Here is a 24579-nt window from a genome sequence, read left to right on the forward strand (position 1 = left end):
GCTTCCCATCCGAGCCATACATTTCGGTTCGTCAGAAAAGATGATGATGTCCCATTGCTCTTTTGTCCATGAAACATGTGTTTTAGGCTAAGCAGGTTGCTTCTTCCTCATTTATTGGGTCAACAAAGGCTTCTTCTTCTTCTTCTTCTTGGGCCGATAGGCATGGAGACCACATTCCGAAAGCAGTCTTTGGATAGTTCATGCACTTTGTTTCAACAGAGGCCATCTCAAAGTCCAGTTTTAGATCAGGAGCACTAGCATGGCGATTACGAAGGCATGGCCATTTCAAATATCGATCTTGGGAAGGCGTAGTCACTCCCTTACGGCCTGATCCAGGTCTTCTCTTCACATCACCAGTTTCACACTTTAATTTCAGCACCTGGGATACTGTTGACCGGATTTATCAGCTATAGCACATGTAGAAAGCCATTCCTGGGACAGAGCAACAGCTACACATTTTTTTCTTGGTGTAAACTGAACATATGAAGCCATGCTTATACCGTCGCAAAACAGAATACTAATGAGTGTGCGTACCCTTACAATGCTGTATTTATAGAAATGGCTGAGGTAATACCTTGCAGTTACTGTCTGATGCAATACCTTTGCTTTGCAGCAAACAAATTGACTGCAATCAAACAATATCTTATGTTTCACTACAAATGTTACTTTTTTTAAGGTGATAAGGTGATTTTTAAGTTTTTTTGTCCGCCAATGTATATGAAAGAAACTTGATAGAAGTTTTACCAAATTTGACAACAATCCTAAAAATTTATATGAAATTACCAATAACGAGTTGTGAAGCTCAATGAAACTTTTCTAAACTATCAATAATAATAAAAAAAAAAAAAATTTGATCAACTGTTCTAGAGCAAAGACTGAATTATCCTTCTTTTCTCTCTATAGAAAATGATATTTCAAAATTGTTGTTACATGAAGAGGCAATCAAAGGGCATGCAGCCAAAAAATATAGGAAAAAAAATATTAACATTAACATTAGTAGAGGCATATGATGCAAGAAAGCAAGCTTACATAGCATCAGCCAAAAAAAAATCTTCCCATTTCACCCATCCATTCACTCCAAATGTTTGTCTAGTTCTGCCTTGAACTTATTTAAGTAGTCGACTTCCACTACAACAGATGGAAGTTTGTTCCAGCTATCAATCACCCACTGAGTAAAGGCAAATTTCTTCTCTTCTGTTCTACAATTGTCTTTCCTCAATTTGAATTTATGCCCCCCTCAGGTGAGTAATCTGAGCTAGAGGAAAAATCCCATCAGCATTGAGCTTGCTCAAACCATGCAAAGCCTTATACACCTCAGTTAAATCACCTTGCAGGTGCCTAGTCTCTAGATGCTCAAATTTGCAGAACTTAAGCCTTCCTTGTAACAGCAGCTCACCATCTTTCCTAAAATAAGGAATCCAGATCGTTATATAAGGGACAATAACCTGCTTATACCTCCTTATACCTGCTAGCAACATTCCTGTATATCATTGACAAGGCACCATGAGCTACTCTTTGCACCTATCTGCACTGCTCAGAAACTGTGAGATCTGACTGTGAAATTATCCCCCCCCCCTTTTTTTTTTCATTCTCCACTACCCTGAGTGTAGTACCACCTAGTTAGTATGTTACTCTGGGGTTACTGCTACCCATATGCAGTAATTTACATTTGTCAATGTTAAACTTCAGTTGCCACCGCTTAGCCCATCTGCTCAACTTTCCCAGATCCTGTTGCAGTATTGTACTGTCATTAACAACCCTGCCAACCTTCATATAATTTACAAACTTAGACGTTAACCCTGATGTACCTTCATCAATCTCATTGATAAATACAGAAAAAAGAAATGAGCCCAGCACCGAACCCTGGGGGACTCCATTAATAACATTACAGGTAACCCCCGCTTAACGCTGATAATTTGTTCCGGAAAAACAGAGCGTTAAGTGAATCCGCGTTAGGCGAGCGCCGCATTCCCATAAGGTAACATATGTATTTGTCAGTTAGCATTAGTATTAATAGAGGCATATGATGCAAGAAAGCAAGCTTATGCAGCATCAGCCAAAAAAAAACCACTTCCATTTCACCCCTCCATTCATTTGAAATACCTGTCCAGCTGAGCCTTAAATTTATTTAGGCTATCAACTTCCACAACAAGGGATGGAAGTCTGTTCCACCAACCAACTACCCACTGGCTAAAGGCAAATTTCCGCACATCTATCCTACATCTGTCTTTCCTCAATCTGAATTTATGCCCTCTCAGGTGATTATTCTGAGCAAGAGGAAGAATCCCATCGGCATTGAGCATGCTCAAACCATTCAAGGCTTTGTACACCTCTATCAGATCACCTCGCCGGTGCCTAGTCTCCAGACACTGTAATTTGCAAAACTTAAGCCTTTCTTCGTAAGAGCAGCCGTTTGTTCCATTCACTAATCTTGTTGCCCTTCTCTGTACTTGTTCCAGCATCTCTACATCGTTCTTGAAATGAGGCCTCCAGACCTGTATACAGTACTCAAGGTGAGGCCTGACCATTGCCTTATACAAGGGAATAATCACCTCCTTATCCCTGCTAGAAAAATTCCTGTATATCATTAACAAGACGCCATGAGCTACTCTTGCAGCCCATCTGCACTACTCAGGGAACTTCATATCTGCCTTCACAATTATCCCCAGGTCCTTTTCATTCTCTACCACTATCAGTGTAGTACCACAAAGTTGATACGTTGCTCTGGGGTTGCTGTTTCCCATATGTAGTACTTTACATTTGCCAATGTTAAACTTCATTTGCCACCTCTCAGCCCATCTGCTCAACCTTTCCAGATCCTGTTGCAGCAGCATAGTGTCAGTAGTGTCCTTAACAACCCTGCCAACCATTGTATCATCTGCAAACTTGGACATTAAGCTTGATATACCATCATCAATATCATTTATAAATACAGAAAACAATAAAGGACCCAATACTGAACCCTGAGGGACTCCACTAATAACATTAGTCCACGATGAGCAGTGTCCATTGATTACCACTCTCTGTCTTCTCCCCCTCACCCACCCCTCTATCCATAGCAGCAATTTGCCTCCAATGCCACACTGCTCCAATTTGTGGAGCAGTCTTCCATGTGCAACAGTATCAAAAGCCTTTCTAAGATCCAAATATATAATATCAAAGTTATTCCCTGCATCCAGTTCTTTTGTGACTGCATCATAGTATCCAATCAAATTGGTCAGGCAAGACTTTCCCTTAACAAAACTTTCCCTTTCCCATACTGTGTCAGAGCTATAACTGAAGTCTTGTCTAGATGGTCCTGCAGTGCTTCTTTAACCAGTGCCTCCATTAATTTTCCGGAACAGAAGTTAAACTCACAGGTCTATAATTACTTATGTCAGCCTTTGATCCTCCTTTGTGAATTGGGGTCACATTTGCACACCTCCAGTCTATGGGTACCTCTCCTTAGTCCAAGGAAGCTCTCATAATTACGGCTAACGGTTTGCTTGCTTCCTTTGCTACCTCCTTTAATATAACTGGATAGATCCCATCCACCCTAGATGCCTTATCTTTAACAATTTTTCCTCCATTTTAATCTCAGTTATTACAAGATTATCTTGCTTACTGCCAGTGTTTACTTCATCTACGCCATTCCCCTCGCTGAATAACTTCTCATGTGTGAATGTCGATGCAAAATATTCATTTAGTTTGTTAGCTACCTGAGCAGGATCATCAACAGTAAAACCATCAATAATCAAGTGGACCAATCTGATTCATCCCCTTCCTTCTAGAGTTTACATAAGTAAAGAACTCTTCGCTGTTTTTCTTTGCATCCTTTGCCAAAGATTTCTCATAATCTGCCTTTGCCTACCTAACCTCCTTTGTAACTTCGTTACAGATCAGCTTTTATCTATCATAGGCTTCTGTGTCACATGTTAGTTTATATGTATCTCATCCATTTTTCTTCTCTGCCATGTCTCATTAGTTCACCTGACATCCATTTAGGCCTAAACCTTGAACAATATTTCTTAGTTGGTATGTAACACCTAGTAGCTTCCAAGATAAGTTCTTTGAATGCTTCCCTTGAATTTGCTGTTGGTAACATCATCAGTTGGTCCCACTGTATAGAATTTAAATACTGTCTCAGACCATCGTAGTCACCTTTATGAAAGCAAAAACCCTTCCCTTTATCTGCAGATTCTTAATGCATGAAGAATCACTACTGATAATCAGATTAAGAGTATTACTCCCTCTAGTTGCCTCCCGAACATGCTGATGTAAAAAACAATCATCCAATAAATCCACAAAAGCCTTGCTAGTGTGTGAGTGACCAACCCACAAATTGAAGTCTATATCTGGGAAATTAAAATCCCCCATTATAAGACTCTCTGATTTACTGGCTCACTCTATTTCCTTGTACAATTTCTTATTATACTCATCAGAGTCATTAGGCCTTTAACGCATTCCTACTCTCAATTTTGATCTCCCAATACTTATGTCACACCAAACTGACTCAACACTGCACTGTCCAGTGATGTCGACTGGCTTCACTTCCTTGTGTTTCTTAACATTTTATGTGTTTCTTAACTAATAGTATAACCCCTCCTCCCTTCCTATTCTGTCTATCCTTTCTGTAGACATTGTACTCCCCAAATTCCAGTTCTGCATTCCTTATATCTGTGTGACACCACGGCTTTGAAATCCCAACAACATCTGCCTTTGATGTTGTGAGCAATACCTCAAATTCATCAATTTTATTTACCAAACTCCTAGCATTGGTGTACATGCAAGTATACATGCACCTGTTCCTATTCGTAGCTACCCTAACAAAGCCCATGTGTTTACTTGTACTGCAATAACTCCCAGCAGTCTCTGAAATATCCTGCATCTTGTTTTCCAGGCTGCTGCTCATTCCAATAGAAACAGTGCAAGAATCACTTTCACCTCTGCTAGTGGCTACTGTTAATCTATTAGTCCTTGTATTTCCCCCAAGCTAGCAGTTTTCTGACCCATCTAACACTGCCTCGATAGCATCAGCAAATATTTTTGTGCCCTTTCTATTTAAGTGTAGTCTCTCCTGTTAACAAGTACAGACCAGATTGAAAAAAAATTCTAACCCTTGAGCCTTGCACAATCTTTCCAGGGCCGAATTGATCGACAAGGCTCTCATCATATACTCCCTCCTATCGTGTCCTTGCAGAATTGCAGACACTTTCAAATTGAACCCTAATTCACGGCTTTTTTTCCAAGTTGCAGTCGGTGCCATAGGATATTTCCTAATCAATAATAAACGGTAATGAAAAGATGTACAAATGTCGGTCAAAATATTTAATAATCAAATATTTGTACATATAAAATATTCTGCATTACATACGTATATAATATGTGGTAACTGCTTACGTATCAAAATTAAACTTAAAATTCCAATTAAAATCATGAATTTAATTGATGAATTTAATCATGAAAAATGTGTCGATTTCGGGTTCAACTTTGGCCCTCTTCCAAAAAAGGGGTATTAAGCGTTACCACCCAACAATAAAGTCAACCGATCCTTCGGCACTTTGAAACCTGGCATTTTTTTTTTTTTTTTTTTTTTCTTCTTTCAATATGAAACTTCTTTTAGGCATTAATTTTCACAAAAATCCTGCTTCATCTATGTTAAAAACTCGTTGAGAATTATAACACATAATACTCCTCTTTAATAATTTTAACAAGTTCTTTTTTGAAAGTTTCAGCTCCTTGATCTGCACTTGCGGCTTCTCCCTGGATTTTAAATCTATTCAACCAGCCCTTACCAGTTTTAACTGGTTTCACATTTTTTTTTTTAGGCGAGTTTTCTTCAGATAATCATATTGGCTAATCTCTCTCTCTCTTTTTTTGTTTTTTTTATAATATTTAACTTAACTGAATTCTGTATTGGACATTATCTTCAATAAAATTAGTTAAAGTCTTTTCCATTTCAATCCTAATAGCCGGCTTAGCCCTAGTTGCTTACAGTGGAACAGCTGTCTCTTTCCCCCTGCTTTCCAATGCTGGGACTTTCCAGTTGTCATCAGGTGGTAAGACGGCCGATTTTGCAGCATTGTCAGCTAATTTATTTCCTGGAATTCCCATATCAAGACTATAAATCAGTAATCCAGGAAAATGCATGTACCAATTGCAGTTATCATGGAAAAATCAATATAACAATATGCTTCGAAGTATCAAGCCAAATCTTGAGAAATGGCTTTCAAGCTTCAGCTCAATTCAACAACAGGAAGTAATATTTGCACGCCTATGAATAGGTCACACAAATATCACTCATAGTTATCTATTAAGAGGGGATATAACACATTCCTACTCTTACTTTTGCTTTCTCAGTGCTTATGTCACACCGAACTGACTCAGTGTTGCACTGTTGTCCACCCATGGCAACTGAATGCACTGCCTTAGATTTTGTTTCTTAACTCTGTCCTCTGTGTATACATTTTACTTTCACATATTCAAATTCTGTAGCATTTATATCTGAGTGTCACCCGTCTCTGATATTCCCACAATGTCTGCATTTGATGACTTGACCAGCCCTTTAAATTTAACTTATTTATTTACTATGCACCTAGCATTGGTTGCTGCATAAATCAATTCAAGAATATTGCTCTATCTCATTGCCTCTTTAACATGCTGCTTTAGAAAACAACTATAAATACAAAGTACATCTGATACTCTGTGAATGATCCATCTACATGTTTTAGTCAATATTTGGAAAATTAACATCAAAATAATCAAGACAACCTGATTTACTTCCCTCCCTCTGTCTTTATTGTTGTTGATTATGCTTATCATAATTATTTGATTGATAACCAGTCTGATTGATTTCCCATTGCATATATCACACCAAACTGACTGAACAATCCATTCTCTACCTACATCAGTTGGGTGCACTGCCTTAGAGGTCCCAGTGCCAAGCATTCTTGTGACCAAGTGATTCTTAAGGTGATTCAAAAAGCTTTCCCACTGTTTCTCAAAACTACAGTTTTTGTATAATTTTTAAATGTTTTTTCTTCTTGTCTTAGCAAACTCCAGATAGGAAAGCCACATTTCTTATTTTTCTCTTTTTTTACTGATAGTTACTAATGCTAATCTTACACCAATTGTGTAAGATTAGCATTAATATTACATCTCTTGCCATACTGCTCCTGCTTTGGGGCAAGAAGGAGCAAACTGTGCAAATCAGCACTAATGATACTGCCTCTGGGCTGCTTAATCTTAAAATTATTGGATCAGCTAAGAGACAGAAGACTTAGATACACACCCAGCTCTGACCTTCTTAATAATGCATTCCACCAATTATGCATTAATTGGTGGAATAATGTATTGCCTTTCGGGAATACAAGAACTTGAGAATTTTGCTGGATCCCCCAAAGAATGTCAAATGTCTCAAATCAGGTTATATATTCGTTAAAACTGCCAGTCCAAACCACTCAGAGAAGCTATTAAAAACCAATTGGTTTGCGGTAACTCCCCAACACGTCACTTAATATGTCAAAAGGGGTCGTTTCACCTTGGGATCCTCCTTGACATTCCCAAAGCATTTCCTATTCTGAATAGGAAGAAGAAATGCTTAAAACAAGGGCTGATTGAAGTTAAGTGAATCCCAGTAAAAGTTGACTCGTCCCAATGTGAAACCTGACCACACCATTCCATATCCATCACAGCTGGAGATTTGAAATTAGCATTAGCATTAGCATTAGTAGAGGCATATGATGCAAGAAAGCAAGCTGCAGCATCAGCCAAAAAAAAAAAAAATAAATAAATAAATACTTCCATTTCACCCCTCCGTTCGTTCAAAATACCATTCCAGCTGAGCCTTAAATTTATTTAGGCTATCAACTTCCACAACAAGGGATGGAAATCTGTTCCACCAACCAACTACCCGCTGGCTAAAGGCAAATTTCCGCACATCTATCCTACATCTGTCATGCAGCACATATTCCAAACCCATTGTGCAGTTATAGATATCTAAAGTTTGAACATGCCCTAACAGCATGCAGAGGAGTTTCCAATTGTGCAAAATGCAGATCTGCTTATCTCAACTGCCAAGACCGCAGTATATCAGGAATTAAATGCCCAAACTGTAATAAAGATCACCCAGCATACTCCAAGATTTGTTGAGCAAGCCAAGAGGCTAAATGAAGTATCCTTTCAAATAATGTCAGCAGACCAGCACTAATTACACATAAATACCAATCCCAGGAAATGAACAGGCAGATTTAGCTGCCAAAAGTGCTTCAAATCTGATCTCACCCAATTTTAGGACACCTTACTTGACTATAAATCCATTATACAACAGACTTCTAAAGAACAGTGGAAACGTATATGGGAAAAAGAAACAAATAATAAACTTTTTGAAATAAAGAGAGAACCCAAACAGTGGCAGTCCAGTCTGAGAGGAAATAGAAAAGAAGAACTGTACTAGTGCGACTGTACATTGGTCATACATACCTCACTCACAGTTACCTGTTAAGAAAGGAAGATGCCCTACAATGCAGTAACTGTTCGTGCCCACTCATTGTAAAGCATATCGTCATAGAATGCCCACTATATCTAAGAAAACGAAAAACTGCTTTCTCATTACTTTTCAAAAATTGTAATCAATTAACACTACAGAATGTACCAGGGATCATCAGGATATGGATGACATTTTTGTTTTTCTAAAATCGATTGATAAATATCACCTTGTCTGAACTTTTACCAGAATCAAAACAAATAAGAAAGATATACTAGTCAGAAATCAGTGCATTATAGCCACAGTTGCTGATGCACCAACAACAGAAACTCAAACTGATTAGCTATACCACCAAATGAACCCTTTTCAAACCATGTCTGAAATTTACTCTTCTCTCAACCAAACCACGACCAAGTAATCAATACACCAAAAACGAGTTTTTCCAAAATAATTGTAGAGCTTGGATAGACAAGCACAGAGTTTTAGTCATTCAGAGAAAACCTGCAGACCCCGCAAGAAATAACGATGGAGTTAATTTTTCCTTTATATTTTTCCTACCCTCCCTTATTTATCCTACTATGAATTAATCCTTATTTATTAAATTAATTCCATATTCCCTCTTTCAATGCCCACTTATTAATGATTTATACAGGACCTTATTTGTGTGTAGTGTTCTAATACTGATGAAAACCATGTATTTTGAGCAATTGTTAATTAATGCTGATAAAGAGAGAGAGTACATTTCAGAAAAATAACTCCATTTGTTAAACCATAAAGTTTTACTGAACTGCTTCTTAAAATAACCTACAATAATAACGACCTCTGCTATAAGGCCAAGGCAGGTCAATGAAACTAACCCGATCAAAGAGACAACAATAGTTCTCATGACGCAGTTCGGAATGCCAATGCAGGCCTAAAGAGACATGCAGTGAATAATTAACTTGATTTCCTTGTACACGTAGTGTACAAGGAAATCAAGTAACAACAGTTTGTGAGCATTGCACCAAAAATGGAAATGTGTACTGTCTCTGCTCATACTTTCGGGTTAGTCATCGGATAGCTGCCAGACACACGTTGGGGGGGGATGAGGGGATGATATGATCAGCGCTTCTCTTTTTCCCATTACATGTTATCCGAGTGCATGGGACATGAGTACTTCAATGCCAATGAGAAGCCAAGTTTGTGTAAACTTGGGGAGAAACTTCGGTTGTAAAAATGGACCCTCGAAAGAGCTAGGAGGAAAGGAGTAGTTGGGAGCAATTGGACCGAAGTGTGCGAAAATGTGTGGGAATGATTTTCATGATGGTTTTATGATTGTGCTGTTCTCAAGGAAAGAGTCCGAGCCATCGGTGATGAAGCCGAAAAACAGAGCAGGTCCTGTTAGGAAGACAGCCAATGCCCAACACAATAGTAAGCTTGATAAATGGAAAATGGCTATTCTACAAATATTATTCCATAAGTATGGAAGGAGAGTGTCTGAGATAACAATAAGTGAATAGAAATAATAGTGTTAATTCCTACCAAAGAGGAACGATAATGATAAATGATTTCTTCCTAGTATTTGGTGTAGGTATATTATGTACATTATGTGTCTTAATTATTAATGTATCTTAGTATTTAAATACTCTTAGTATATGGGTATATTCTTACTGTTGAATACACCATGAATTGTCAAACTAATTGAGCAAGCTTATCTGTAAAAAAGATCTAAACCTCCCAAACACTTCCCTAGTTCATTTCACAAATATACGTGGTCTCAGTTCTAATCTCAATGATGTCCATTTACACTAACAGTCTGCCAAACCCCATGTATGTTTTCTGACAGAATCTCAGTTATCGGTTGATTAAACCACTGTTCATCTCAGTTGCCCAAATTATTACTTTCGATAATGATAAATGATTTCTTCGTAGTATTTGGTGTTGGTATATTATGTACCTTATGTGCTTTCGCCTCAAAGGTGGTACTTGTGCATATGTCCATTCTGATATTCCCTGTCAGAGACTTGGTCATTTGGAATCTCCTCTTTTCGATCTTCTCTGGCTTAAAATCTCTTTACCTCATACTGTCAAATTCATCTGTTCTCTCTGCCGTTCTCCCAACTCCACTAACCACTTGGAACTCATTGACTTCCTCTCTTTGCATCTTGACTTTCTTCAGGCCAACTTTCCTAATGGTAAGGTAATTTTCCTTGGTGATTTTAATATTCACAACTCCAGCTAGTGAGGTGCCTAGGCTTTTGCAATTACTAATGACCTCGCACAGATTCTTCATTTTCATGCCAGAATACCGGACAATCCTAACCATACAGCCAACTTTCTTGATCTTTTTCGCACAAACAACCCTTCTCACGGTTGGTCCCCTTAGAAGGATTGTTTCTACGAACATGGTCAAAGTGAGTGGTCCATAAGGCACCTCAAATCACAACTTAGTGATTGTCTCTTCTCCAGTGGAGCCTTTCTCTCATGGCTATTCCCAACCTCATGTTGTTTGGCATTACAAGAATGCAAAATGGGATGACCTGCGAGATTTCTTTTCTTCTTTACCTTGGTTGGATTACTGTTTCAAAACATCTGATGTCGACATTTACTCAGATTGTGTCAGTGAAATTATTCTTATAGGAATGGAATCATTATTTTCCACATTCCACCTTAAAATCTCGTCCTTTATCTAAACTTTGGTTTTCAATAAATGTGCTAAGGCTGTTCAAGAGAAGAAGGTTACATATCGTAATTGGCTTGTTTCTAATTCTTGAGCTTCATTTTCTGTCTACACCAGAGCTCACAACAATTGGAAAGCAGTTATTGATCAGTCCAAATTAGATTTTGAACAGGCTAATTGTAGAAAACTTGCTTCTTGCCCTAATGGTAGCCGAGCATTCTAGCCTCTTGTCAAAGCTATTGGCAGCAACTTTTGCCCATCTCTGCTCCCACCTCAGTCAAACCCAGATGGTTCTGTTGTCACTTCAGCGAAGGATAAAGCTGACACACTAGCATCCCATTTTTATTCCAACTCATGTATTAATGATTTTGGTAAAACACCTCCCACCATTCCCAACAGGCTCCATTCAATGCCTCCTGTGGTCTTCCATCAAAAGGATGTCAGAAGGATTTTGACGAATCTTGATGCTAAGAAAGCTCCAGGTCCTGGTGCTATTTCTCCACTTATTCTCAAAACCTGCGCTTCTGAACTTTTTTCTGTTCTTTAACGCCTTTTTTCACTGTCTTATTCCAAAGGTGTTTTTCCTTTTGCTTGGAAATTTTCTCATATCCAGCCAGTTCCTAAAAAAAGGGTGACAAATCCTCCCATCCATTTATCATCCCATTAGAATTACTTCTACTCTTTAAAGCAATGGAGAAATCAATAGGAGGCCTGACAAAGCAGAATGGTCAGGAGCAAGAATGCATAGCACGCGTTCCTTGAGTGGACCAGGGTTTAAACCCGTGACTACTAAATACGATAAATATTTGTATTGACAATTCATTGTAAACTCTACCGACCTGGTTGTGTTGTTGTGCCGGAGTTTAAACAAAAAAAAAAATAGTCGTATTTGTTGTAGAAATTTTACTCAATATAAAGTGATGGACAAATTCAATGGGAAAGTTTGTGAAACACAAGCAGTTGCTCTTGACATCTCAAAGGCTTTCGATCGTGTTTGGCATAAAGGTTTTCTAAACAAGCCTCCATCTTATGGTTTCAACTGTTTTTTCATAATTGGTTATCTACTTTTCTCTCTGATTGCTCACTGAGGGTGATGGTAGATGGTTCTCTGTCTTCTAACTTCTCCACTAGTGCTGGTGTCCCCCATGGTTCAGTTCTTTCCCCCACTATTTTCCTCCTATATATTAATGACTTCCTTCCATTGACTGGAAATCCTATCCATAATTTTTCTGATGATAGCACATTGCATTCCACTTTCTGGTTTGGAAAACCTTGCCATGCTCAATCAGCTTCAACTTCTCAAATATTCACTACCAATTCCTTAAATGCCCATCTCTACAGTAGGACAAATACAACTTAGTTGAATTTGTCCTACTGTAATTCTACAGTAGGACAAATACAACTTAGTTGATTTCAATCCTTCTAAAACTCAGTCCTGCCTTATATCTCTCAAAAAGGATTCTTCTGCTCCTATGCTTATCTTTGGTGATACTCTGATTTCTAAGCAAGGTGATATATCTCTTTTGGTTATTACCCTTACTTCTAATCTCTCTCTTAGCACAAGCACATTAAAAATATTGCTTCCTCTGCATCTAAAAAACTTGGTTTTCTCTTTCGCTCTCAGCGTTACTTTTCTTCCAAATAGCTGTTCACTCTGTACAAATGTACAAATTCAAAATCTGCCCTAATATGAAATATTGTTCCCCCATCTGGGACGGTGCTCCCAAACCTCTCTCAGGCTTCTAGATTCCATTCAGAAGAGGGCAGTTAGATTAATAAATGACTCATCTCTGACAGACTCTCCCCACTCTCTGTCTCATAGACATACTGTTTCTGCTGCATGCCTTATCTACAGATAAGGCATGCAGCAGAAACAGTATGTCTGCTGCATGCCTTATCTACAGATACTTCCATTGGAACAGTTCTTCTGAATTGGCTCCTATAATTACTGCTCTCTCTTTCAAAATAGTCCAAACATGTGCCACCACCAGCCAACATCCATTCACTGTCCAACTTCAAACTCACAGGACCAACTTTTCATCTTCCTCCTTTATTCATTCAACTGCCATTTTCTGGAACAACCTTCCTTCATACGTATTTCCTGAAAATTACAGTCTACAGAAGTTCAAGTCTAAAGTCAACAAATATCTTCTTTCATCTTCTCAACCACCATCCCATGCACGGTACTAAGTACTATAGGTTCTTAATACCTGTCACGTTTGGGGGTTTCATAAAAAAAAAATATATATATATAAGTTTGTGTGCAGAGTTAAAGTAGAGGAAGATGGGAAATATGTTCACTAGCGTATAACTACAATACCATTTAAACTTACTATGCTATTTTATTTATGTTAAATTGTAAATGTATTGTGTATGATTGGTCTTTAATAAATGTTTTGTTTTCCTAATTGATTGTCTCTCTCTCTGCTAACTCTTCATCCACTCCAGAGAAAAATCAGAAGTAGAAATAAGGTATATTAAAGGTTTTAATATACCTTATTAAAACCTTTAAAACCACCGACCATACCTGCAAAAATCTCTAATGTTAATCACAACATGCCTGAGTGCTGAGTACCTTAGAGACTATAGTCCTATTTTTACCACTAGACAAACACATTAAGGTGGAGTCAGAGGCAACATTGCCTAAAATCGTATAACTACTCCTGTGGTGAAAAATATTAGGAACACCTAAGCTCCCTCTACTCATAAGCTATTGTAACATGGGATGTGCCCCCTCCACACATCAAAAAGAGGCGCCTCCATAGTCAGGTGGGAAGGAGCAGCAGTGCGAAGCACACGCTTCTTGATTAGACTGGGGTTCGAGCCCGTCACCACCAAATACGGAGGATGCAGAAAGGTCAGGGAATGACCACCGCATATCCCGGAGCAATATGGCCTTAGTTGCTAATGCTCCTAAAAACCAAACAGACAACAGCATCAAAAAGAGTTCGTAACATACCATTATGTGTCCACCTCCAAGAAACATAATTTACCTGCATCATATTGTATCATAGGAGATATTCACATCATTACACACTGTGGGGAAATGAACTACATATATTACAGGGCAAACATTGAATCTTAATCAGTCTTATTCTCCTAAATGATGGATCACCTGTTCACTTGCCATCAAGCACCAGTACTGCAATTGATTTGGCCATGTGCTCTCCAAGTCTCACCATATACTCGCCATGCTAAAGTGGAATGCCTCTAGTGATACTCTCCAGTGACCATTTCATCCAATAATTAGTAGTAGTGAGTTGAAGAGAATAGATATGTTTTTAGTTGACTCTGGTGGCTTAACTGAAGGAGGATTAACATCAGATGTCTTGTAGAAAAAATTTTTGTTTAAAATTTGTTTCAATTTAATTTCTGTAATTTTTAAATCTTCTTTCAGTAACGTTGTAAATTTTATTTCGATAATGAAATTAATTTCTACAATATTTTGTAAATTATTCCTTAACTTTTACAAGATACTTCTGCTAACTTAAATTCTTTCTGGTAACTTCAGTAGATTAATTTTAACTTCACTAGTGGATAAAGTTTTGATAACAGTTTAATTTCTGTAACACTTTATTGTTTTAAATTTTGTGATATATTATAAATTTGAATTTTATAATCTCTCTTAAGTTCAAATTTTACCTAAATAATGGTTGTTTCAAGATCCACTTTCAATACAAAATCCAAAGACGTCATGACCCAGGTGAATATGCCTGCAGGCCTTTCTAGTGTTGGTCATGAGTTCATCATATGTATAGCCTGTGGCATGTATTCTAAGATCAGTCTAGTAGATATACGAAGCCCAACTGACGATTCTTTTCTTTGCACCCGATGTAAGGAGTGTACCAGTCTCAAACTAAAACTTGCTGCATTACTAGAAGAATTTGAGTTAGTGAAGAAATGGGTTCTTGCCCTAGAAACAAATGTAACTAGGAGGAGCTCATCAGAACTCAAGTATTTCTTGAGTCAAGAAAATACTTGAGTTCTGATAAGCTTGAGTTCTGAATTTGGGGTGCACTTGATTTCTGAATTTGGGGTGCAAGTGATGAACCCCAAATTCAGATTCCAGAACAGAATAATCAAGCGCATACTGCTCTGATTAAAGGAGATTTAGTTTCCTTGGGATACTAAATTGGGTATTGTCGGGGTAACGTGTTTTGTAATAAAAATAGGTGGACCAGAACCAAGTGTGTTTGCCTGGAGCAGAAATTGATGATATTGCCAACAACTGTCAGATTTTGAGAGGCATAAATAGAGCATTATTATTCATGTGGGGATGTGGGCACAGCAGCAAAAAAGGCTCAAAACAAAGCTTAGGGGATATTCCACCGATATCCTACATGGCCAACCTTATAGCTTTTAAACATGCACGAGCCAAAGCACACTACACTTCGCCATCAGAGTCAGAGGAATCATGAATCCGTTTTATGTCATATATTACCCAGTCTACCAGCGCTACAGTGGCCTGGGATAAAATCTGGAAAATGAAGGGAAACTATACATCTCACCCCCTTATCGATCCTAGACTATAATGGATACACTATTGCAGAGCTAATTGCAATAGCCAGTGCCCTTGGGGAAACATTTTAAAACATTTCTGAGATATCTTCCTATTCCTCAGAGTTCCTGGTCCTGAAACATAAAAGTGAAAAACAGGCACTGAATTTCACACTAAAGGGCCTTTGTCCCTACAATGAGTTAGTCACTATGCAGGAATTAAAAAGAGCTCTCTCGCCCTTTCTAAAGCAAGTGCTGTTGGACCAGATGGCATCCATTATGAAATGATTAAGCACCTTTCATCAACATCTATGGATCACCTGCTCCTTTTATATAACAAAATTTATACTGAAGAGCAGTTTCCAGATGCCTGGCACATGGTAATTGTTCTTGCATTTGCGAACCCAGGAAAGAATCCTGAATTCCCTATTAATTATCATCCTGTTGCTCTGACTAGCTGTCTGTGCAAAATCCTGGAGAGAATGATTAATTTTCGTTTAATATGCTATTTAGAATCAAACCACCTCTCCAACATTTGGTGCGAAAATATATGACAAACCGGTCCACTCTGGACCGGTTTGTCATATACTTTCTCCATGTCACAGAATACAGACTTTGGGGTGCACTGGAAACATCCATCCAAGATGCATTCCTAAAACAGGAACATCTTGTGTCCGTATTCTTTTACATGGAGAAAGCATATGACACAACTTGGAGATTTGGCATCTTAAAAGATATGTATGATCTTGGTCTTAGAGGGCATCTCCCCGTTTTTATTAAAAGCTTTCTAGCCAAGCAGGCCTTCCAAATTCGTGTAAGATCCACACTCCCTCATCCATTTTGCGAAGAGAAGGGAGTACCGCAAGGATCAGTATTAAGTGTCACACTTTTTGCCATCAAAGTAAATTCCATCACAGAACAAATTCCTCCAACTGTAAACAGTGCCCTCTATGTTGATGACTTTAGCATACTGCAACAAGCCATTAATCACCTTAATTCCTGGGCACTTGCTAATAGATTCAGGTTCTTGCCGCAGACGACCGTTTGCATACACTTTTGTCATAAGTATATAATCTTCATCCTGAACCTGAAAAGGCTTGGACAAAATGCTATTCCAGTAGTGTCGGACACAAAATACTTGGGACTTGTTTTCGATAAAAAGTTGACCTTTCTAGAACATATCCACCAACTCCCTACAAAGTGCACGAGAGGCCTTAATATTCTCTGCTCTCTGTCCTCTACATCTTGAGGTGCAGACCTGTGCACCCTACTTTGCATTTATCATGCACTTGTACAAGCCAGACTAGATTGTGGGTACCGGGTATATAATTCAGCCAGGGACAGTGTACTCCAATGGCTGGATCCTGTCCATCATCAGGCCCTCCCTATTGCTACTGGAGCATATTGAACGTCTCTTCTCCAGAGCCTATACATTGAAGCACATGAACTACCATTATCGCTTCAATGTAAGCAGTTGTCTCTAAAGTATGCTTTAAAACTGAAATTCCTGCCAGACCATCCTACATGGCCATCCATTTTTGAGCCACAATAGGAAAGTTTATTCAACGCCCGTCAGACTGCCAATCATCCTTTTGGTATTTGTGTCCAAGAGCTATCAGAGAACTTGAAATTAAGGTAGACAAGGTTGCCTAAACACCAAAGCAGCCTGTTCTATCCTGGCATGCTCACATTCTAACATGCAACTTTCCCCTTAAAAACTGGTGAAGGTCAGATACTCCATCGTCTGTCTACCTGCAGCTCTATTCAGCACACCGAGCTGAACATTTTGACTTTGTGGCAGTTTACACAGACGGCTTGAAGTCGGAATCATATGTAGGATCTGCTGCTGTCTTTCCGGACACCACCATATCAGAGCAGATTCTCCCTGAATACAGCATATTTACTGCATAGCTCCACACTATAGAGTTAGCCTTGGATCACATTAATAAATGCCAGTACTAACAGCATTCTGATTCTTTGAGTGTCATACAGTCTGTATTATCAATGAGATACAACCCTCACCCAATTCTGTCTCAAATTCAGCAGATCTATTCTCTCCATGAACATGAATACGACATCCTCTTCTGCTGGATTCCCAGCCACATTGGGATTAGAGAAAATTATTTGGCTGACACTGCAGCCAAATCAGCAATTTCAACTAATAATTCTGTCTCAAATTGTTTACTGTCAGTCCCCTATACAAACTACAGGCAAAAAATACTTCAAAAGATTCACTCCCAGTTGCAGGATTCATGGGATAGATAGACTACAAACAAATCACATGATATAAAGCCTGTAATTGAACCGTGGCAGTTTAGTCTGTGCAGGAATCAAAAAGAGGAAGTTGTTCTTGCCCGGACCCTCATAGGACACTTTCATCTGACACATCCGTATTTGCTGAGGGCTGATGACCCTCCTATGTGTGAGTCCTGTGACACAGTTTTATCCGTGAAATATATTTTAATAGAATTCCCAGATTTTAATGATACTTATTTTACTGCTTTTACCCATCTGACTGAGCCTTATACATTCAGTCAGATTTTATCAGACAATGACCATGTGTCAGATGTTTTTAAATTTTTACAAACTGTTAATATTTACCGATATAGAGTATTGAGCATTTATTTTTGATCACTGTGTTTTACTCGATTTTATGTATTTACCATTTTTGTTGTAACCTTTCTGTAAGTTTACAGTATATTTTTTATTCATTTGTATTTTTATGGTTCAGTCGTGGTACATAGCCTTAGTCGCTTTTATGCCAATAAAATCTAAATCCAATCAACGACCATTCACTATGTAGTAAGTGCCAGTCATTGTAATCACATTTGCAAATTTAATTTTAATTCTATTAAATGCCAATTATAATAAGCGAAAATTGGAGGAATATTATCCAAAGGCTATAAAAGTAAAGATATAAAGCACAAATTTACGCTTTATTACCTTACCAATTAACAAAATTAAATGATACATGAAAATTGAAAGAATATTTTTCACGTGTTAGCAAAATAAAAATGAATTGATGCTAACGTAACTAACTGACATTTGGGGGGGTGAAATTTAAAACAGTAAAAAAGATAAGCAATCGATAACAAAGAACACAGCTCATGCAAATTGCAACTAACACAACACACTCAAGTGAGATACAGAGCAACAAGTTTCAAAGCTTAGAAAACAGGAATGAAGAGAAGATTCTGAAAAATTATATAATTGAAGATTTCAGTGAAGAGGAAAATTTCACCATAATACCCAAAAAACCCACAGACTTCCAGTTATTGGTATTATTGCAAATGCAATAAGAAACAAAAACAGAAAGCCCAATAAACCATAAACTGCATATTTTTTTGTTTTATGGCATTAGAAAAATATCACAAAGGTGTTCAAAATTGATTCTTATAGCAGAACATATGATAATGATGAAATTGTAGTGCATTTTAATGATTTGAATTAGTTTTTAGAAATTTGATTCTACTAACCAGCGATCATGTTAACCGACACCCACTTATTTTACTTTTCAAGGGGACTTACGATTGTCTCTGACTGGACCACAGTTAGAGATAATCGTAAGCTCATTTAAGTGATTTTTTGTGTTGTTGTACTTAATTGACATAAATTTACTGTATTGCTTACTGTATTATGTAAACTGATAGCATGGCTCCTAAGGAGCGTAGTAAGAAGAAATTTCAACTTCTGAGGTCTTGAAATGAATTAAAAACACAATATGTTATTGGGTTCACATTACAATATTTTCATGATACAATGGTATATGATATCAAAATTATTTTTTGCATCCAGTTCCTTTGTGACCACATCATAGTATCCAGTCAAATTGGTCAGACATGACTTCCCCTTAACAAACCCATGCTGTGTCTGACCTATAACTGCAGCCTTGTCAAGATGATCCTGCAATGCTCCTTTAACCAGTGACTCATTGTTTTCCCCTGAACCGGAGATAGTTGGAAGCAAAGGTATAATGAGAGGAGGTATAATCTACAAACCAGAAGTTTGTGAAGAGTATGATGAGAGTTTCTGTTTACAGATGGAACGGGCAAGCAAGTGTGAATGTCTTATTATGGGTGACTTCAGTCTGCCCTTAATTGATCGGAATAAGTTGGAGGGAAACTCGCCATGGAGAGCAGAATTTTTAAATAAACTATATGATTATTATTTGTACTAGCATGTTAAAGAAAATACTTAAGGTAACAATATTTCTGAGCTCATCATTACTCACGAATCAGATGATATCACGGGCCTTAAAGTACAGCAACCATTGGTAGTGATCATGCAGTTGTTATTTGGAAGATTAAGAAAAATGTTGAATTAGGCACAACATGCATTGCATCCATTAATTGGGTGTATTTATTTCATCTAGTGCACGGGTTCCCAACTTGTTTTCCGCTGAACCCTAGGGTTCCCCCAATAACATTTGGGGTTCCACAATAAAATTAGTTTTTGAGCTCTAATTAATAGTTTAAAATATGTATGAAAATTTTATTTAAATAAAGTTTCAAAAATTATTAATATTCCATAGGGAGGGGGCCTGCGCACAGACTCTGTGTGGCTTGCATTTGTGGAAAATAAAATCTGGTTAGTCTAATGGGGGATGAATGAATCATATACTTGCATTCAATTCTCCCACCACTAGTTGAGTCATATCCCCTGACGAAATCATCTGTAGTGAGGTGGGGCGCAGTGGTACAGCGTACGAGCGGGCGTATCAGTCATAGATCGGTGGTGTTTTGCACTGCAATCATTTTGTGATGTCTTATATACTTTTCATATAAAAATAAAGTGGGCATCATATTTATTTATAATATTAAGATTGTGTATACCCAAAATTAAAATATCGTGGATTGTTGTTTGAGAGAAGGAGTTTTAAAAAAAGGGTTGTAACCAGTTCACATATTTTAGTGGCAAGGAGACTGGTAAAGCAGATACTGATGAAAATACAGATCAAGGCACTAGCATTACTTGTATAGCAGTTGAGTCGAGGAAAAGGTAAGTGTTGTTTGTCAATACTAAAACATCGCTGTCATAAAAAAGGTAAATACAACTCGAGTTATTTATTACTCGGATTCACGATCACAGGAAATCCCAAGTCCCCTGATGCATTATGTACGTTATGCAATAAGATCTTATGAAATGGTTCATTAGCACTAGCTAAATTGCACAGACCTTTTGAAACGAACCATTCAGAATATAAAAATAAAGATGCCAAATTTTTTGAAAGAAAACTTGAGTCTCTTGACAAATCTAAACATTTTATGTTGAAAATGTTGTGAGATAATGAAAGAGCAACAGTGGCTTCCTACAAAGTAAGCTACCATATAGTGCTCGCAGGTGAAGTGAATATAATTTCTGAAACACTCATAAAACCATGTATCAAAGATGTTTTTCGGTGTATGTTTGATGAGAAATCCTGTCAACAAATTGATAAAATTTCTTTCTCAAATAATACAGTTTCATGCAGAATTCATGATACAGCTGAGGATAGTGAGCAGGAACCTATTTTAAGACTTCAGTCATGTGATGAGTACTCTTTACAATTAGATGAGACAACGGATGTTGCAAACCTATCAATTTTATTAGTTTTTGTTCATTATTACTAAAATAATTCTATTTAAGAAGACATGTTACTCTGTGAAAATTTACAAACCAATACAACAGGAGAAATGATATTTATATGTATCAATGATTTTATGAAGACTGAGAAAAATGTGTCAATGTATGTAGCGATGGTGCAATAGGACTAGTGAAAGGGGCAGTAACACAAATTAAAAATGTTGCTAAGACGTGTACGAGTAGTCACTGTGTTCTTCGTAGACATGCACTGGTTACTCGAAATAGCCCTTTATCTTTAAAATGTATTTTAGATGAAGCAATGAAAATTATTAACTTTGTGAAAACACGACCGTTAAAAACAAGATTATTCCAAATTATATGTGAAGATATGGGCAGCCAACATACATCTTTGCTGATACATACTGAAATTGGATGGCTGTCATGTGGCCAAGTTCTTGTCAGATTGTTTGAATTACTAGAAGAGCTCGCCATATTCTTACACAATGACAAATTTCTATTAGCAGATCGCTTTAGAAACGTGTCATAGTTGAGTCAAATTGCCTATCTGGTGGATATATTCACAAAATTGAATGATGTTTCTCTCTCGCCCTTCAAGGAAAAGTATAAATACAATCCATTCCAGTTATTTGGGACACATCGGGACTAGTGCATTTTGGCCCGATTAAATGGCTGCCCCAATTATCCGAAGTTTCACGTAAATAGTTAAAAATACAATGTACCCCCCCCTTTACAATTGGTTCACTGTACAATCAAATCACGTTACAACGAACTCAACAGTAAAGTACCGTTCATTATACGATGTGCAGTAAGCGCCGGTCATTCTGATCACATTTGTGAATTGAATTTTAATTCTATTAAACAGCGATTCTAATTAGCGAAAATAGGAGGAATATTATCCACAGGCTATAAAAGCAAAGATATATTAAGCACAAATTTACCCTTTATTACCTTACCAATTAAAAAATGAAATGATACATGAAAATCAGAAGAATATATGTGATAATTGGAATAATTAATACATACTGTAATATGTACATATGAACTAGTTGACATTTCTGTTCACTGACATTTGTGGGTGGGGGTTAAAATTTAAAACAGTAAAACGATAAGCAACCAATAACAAAGAACACGGCACACACAAATTGCAAGTAACATAATACGCGCAAGTGAGAACGGAGTAAATACATGGGCTGTGTTAGGGTAACTACACTTAGTTACCCTAACACAGCCCATGTATTTATTTGTTCCACTATGACTTCCAACAGTGCTGGAAATCTCCATTGTCTTTCTTTCCATGCTGCTGCTCATTCTAATAGAATCAGTGCAATAATCATTTTGCCTCTTTTTTTTTTTTTTTTGGTAGTTGTTTAGTGTAACTTAGTAACAAGTTACAAAGCTTTAAAAATAGGAATGAAGAGATCTGAAAATTAATTTTTTTATATGATTGAAGATTTTATGGAAGTGTAAACACATTTCACCATAATAACCCACAGAATTCCACCTGTCAGTATAATCGCAAATTCAGTAAGATCGAGTTTACTGTCCGTTTTTGATAGATTTCACTAACAGAAAAGCCCAATAAACAGGTGACTGCTAATTGTTTTTATTGTTGTGACCTCCAGAATTTCGACCGAACCACGTGGTACCGTCGGAGACAATCGTACAGTAATCTCCAGTGCTGCGGTCTCCTGCCCCGATTAAACGGCATGCTGTCCCAATTAAGTGAAGTAAACCCTGGCTATTTTCTCGATTGGATTCTGTTTTTTTAAGATTTGTCCCAAATAAACGGCTGCCCCGATTAACAGGTGGCCCAAATAACCAGAATCCACCGTATTTTCAACAAAAAGATAAATTACAATCATTATTACAAAAGTTGCAATACTGGACCATGGTGTAGAAAAAAATAATGGATCCATTTCCAACTTTCAATGACTTTTTACAGGAATTGAACTGTGAAATTGACAAGGAAATTCGAAAAGAAATTATTTCTCATCTAAAATCAATAACTGGCATTAAATGAATACTTTCCTCTACTAAAAGATGACAATAACTATTGGGTTTTCAATCCTTTCAATATTAAAGAAAAACCAGAACTATCTACTTCAGAATACGAAAATCTCATTGACCTGACATCAAACAGCCAAATAAAAGTTAAATTTAATGAAGTTTCATTAAACGAGTGTTGGTGTGACTTAAAAGAATATCCAAATTTATTCAAAAAGGCAATTCGTTTGTTGCCGTTTAGTACCACATATTTGTGTGAAAGCGGATTTTTGCCCACACTGCGGCAAAAACGAAATACAGAATTAAGTTGGAACCACTCCTGATATTAGAATTCAGCTGTTCACAATTAAACCAAATTCTGAGAGAATATTGAAAGAAAGGAAGACGTTTAATCCTTCACATTAATCACCAGTTTGAATTAATAATATTTGCTTTTCCATTATTAATCTGTTTTTTTCTATGGTCAATAAATTATTTTTAATTTTTTGATTTGTTGTTTTATTTATAATCAGTAAAAATTGTCAGGTTTCCAAAATTTTTTATCAAGGTGAAAAGGGTTCCACGATTAAAATAAGTTGGGAACCACTGACCTAGTGTGTAGTTGATTGTTGGATGAGTCTTCCATCTGATGTTCTGGTAGTGGGTACTTTGAAAAAAATTTAAGGAAGGACTAGAAATGTTATTGGTTTGGACATGTGGTCTGAGAAGTGGTGGGTGTGTTTTTTTTTTTTTTTTTTTTTTTTGCCTATAATGTATAAGCTTTTTCTTGCACCATTTGCCACTACTAATACTAAAATGAGTACATCGACTTAAGCAGCTTGGCTATGAGCATACTGATTCTGCTTGCAACGTTAGAATGTTGCAAGCGGAGCTTTTTATAGTTGTAAGGATCAAAAAAAAAAGAGTGGTTGTCTCAAAATGCCATCCGCAATCCACATGATATAGCATGTTATTCTGCCATGTGCCTTTTTTGGGTGGAGGTTACAGTGACAAACTGCAGAGAAGAATCACTCTGATGTCCTGGTCGAGCAGAAACAGGCAGATGGTAGCAGTGTCTTGGTATAGGGGATGTTTTCATAGGAATTTCTTGGAGCATTCTTACCCCTCGACCTCTCTGAATAATAAAAACTAGCTATTCATTTCGGCTGATCAGGTACACCCCTTTGTGGTGATCTTCTTACCAGATGGCACAGGTTTGTTCTCACAGAAAAATGTGACCAGTCACATTGCCAGTATTTCCCAAGGGTGGTTTGCTGAACATGAAAGTGACTTCCAGGTGCTACCATTGCCACTGGATCATATGAATGTGATGTTTGGAACCACTACAGACTCTCTCAGAACTACAGGACACAATCCGAAAACATTACAAGAA

The 24579-nt window shown here is 37.4% G+C and overlaps 1 protein-coding gene across 7 annotated transcripts in view; it reads left to right on the top strand.

The window, feature by feature from the left end:
- Positions 1-24579, top strand: part of LOC150088264 (ralBP1-associated Eps domain-containing protein 1-like) — a 791977-nt gene that overhangs the window by 642152 nt on the left and 125246 nt on the right. The window lies entirely within an intron of this gene.

This window comes from Mastigoproctus giganteus, chromosome 3 (assembly GCF_048544385.1).
Source record: "Mastigoproctus giganteus isolate SK-2022 chromosome 3, ASM4854438v1, whole genome shotgun sequence".
In the NCBI taxonomy this organism is placed as follows: Eukaryota; Metazoa; Arthropoda; class Arachnida; order Uropygi; family Thelyphonidae; genus Mastigoproctus; species Mastigoproctus giganteus.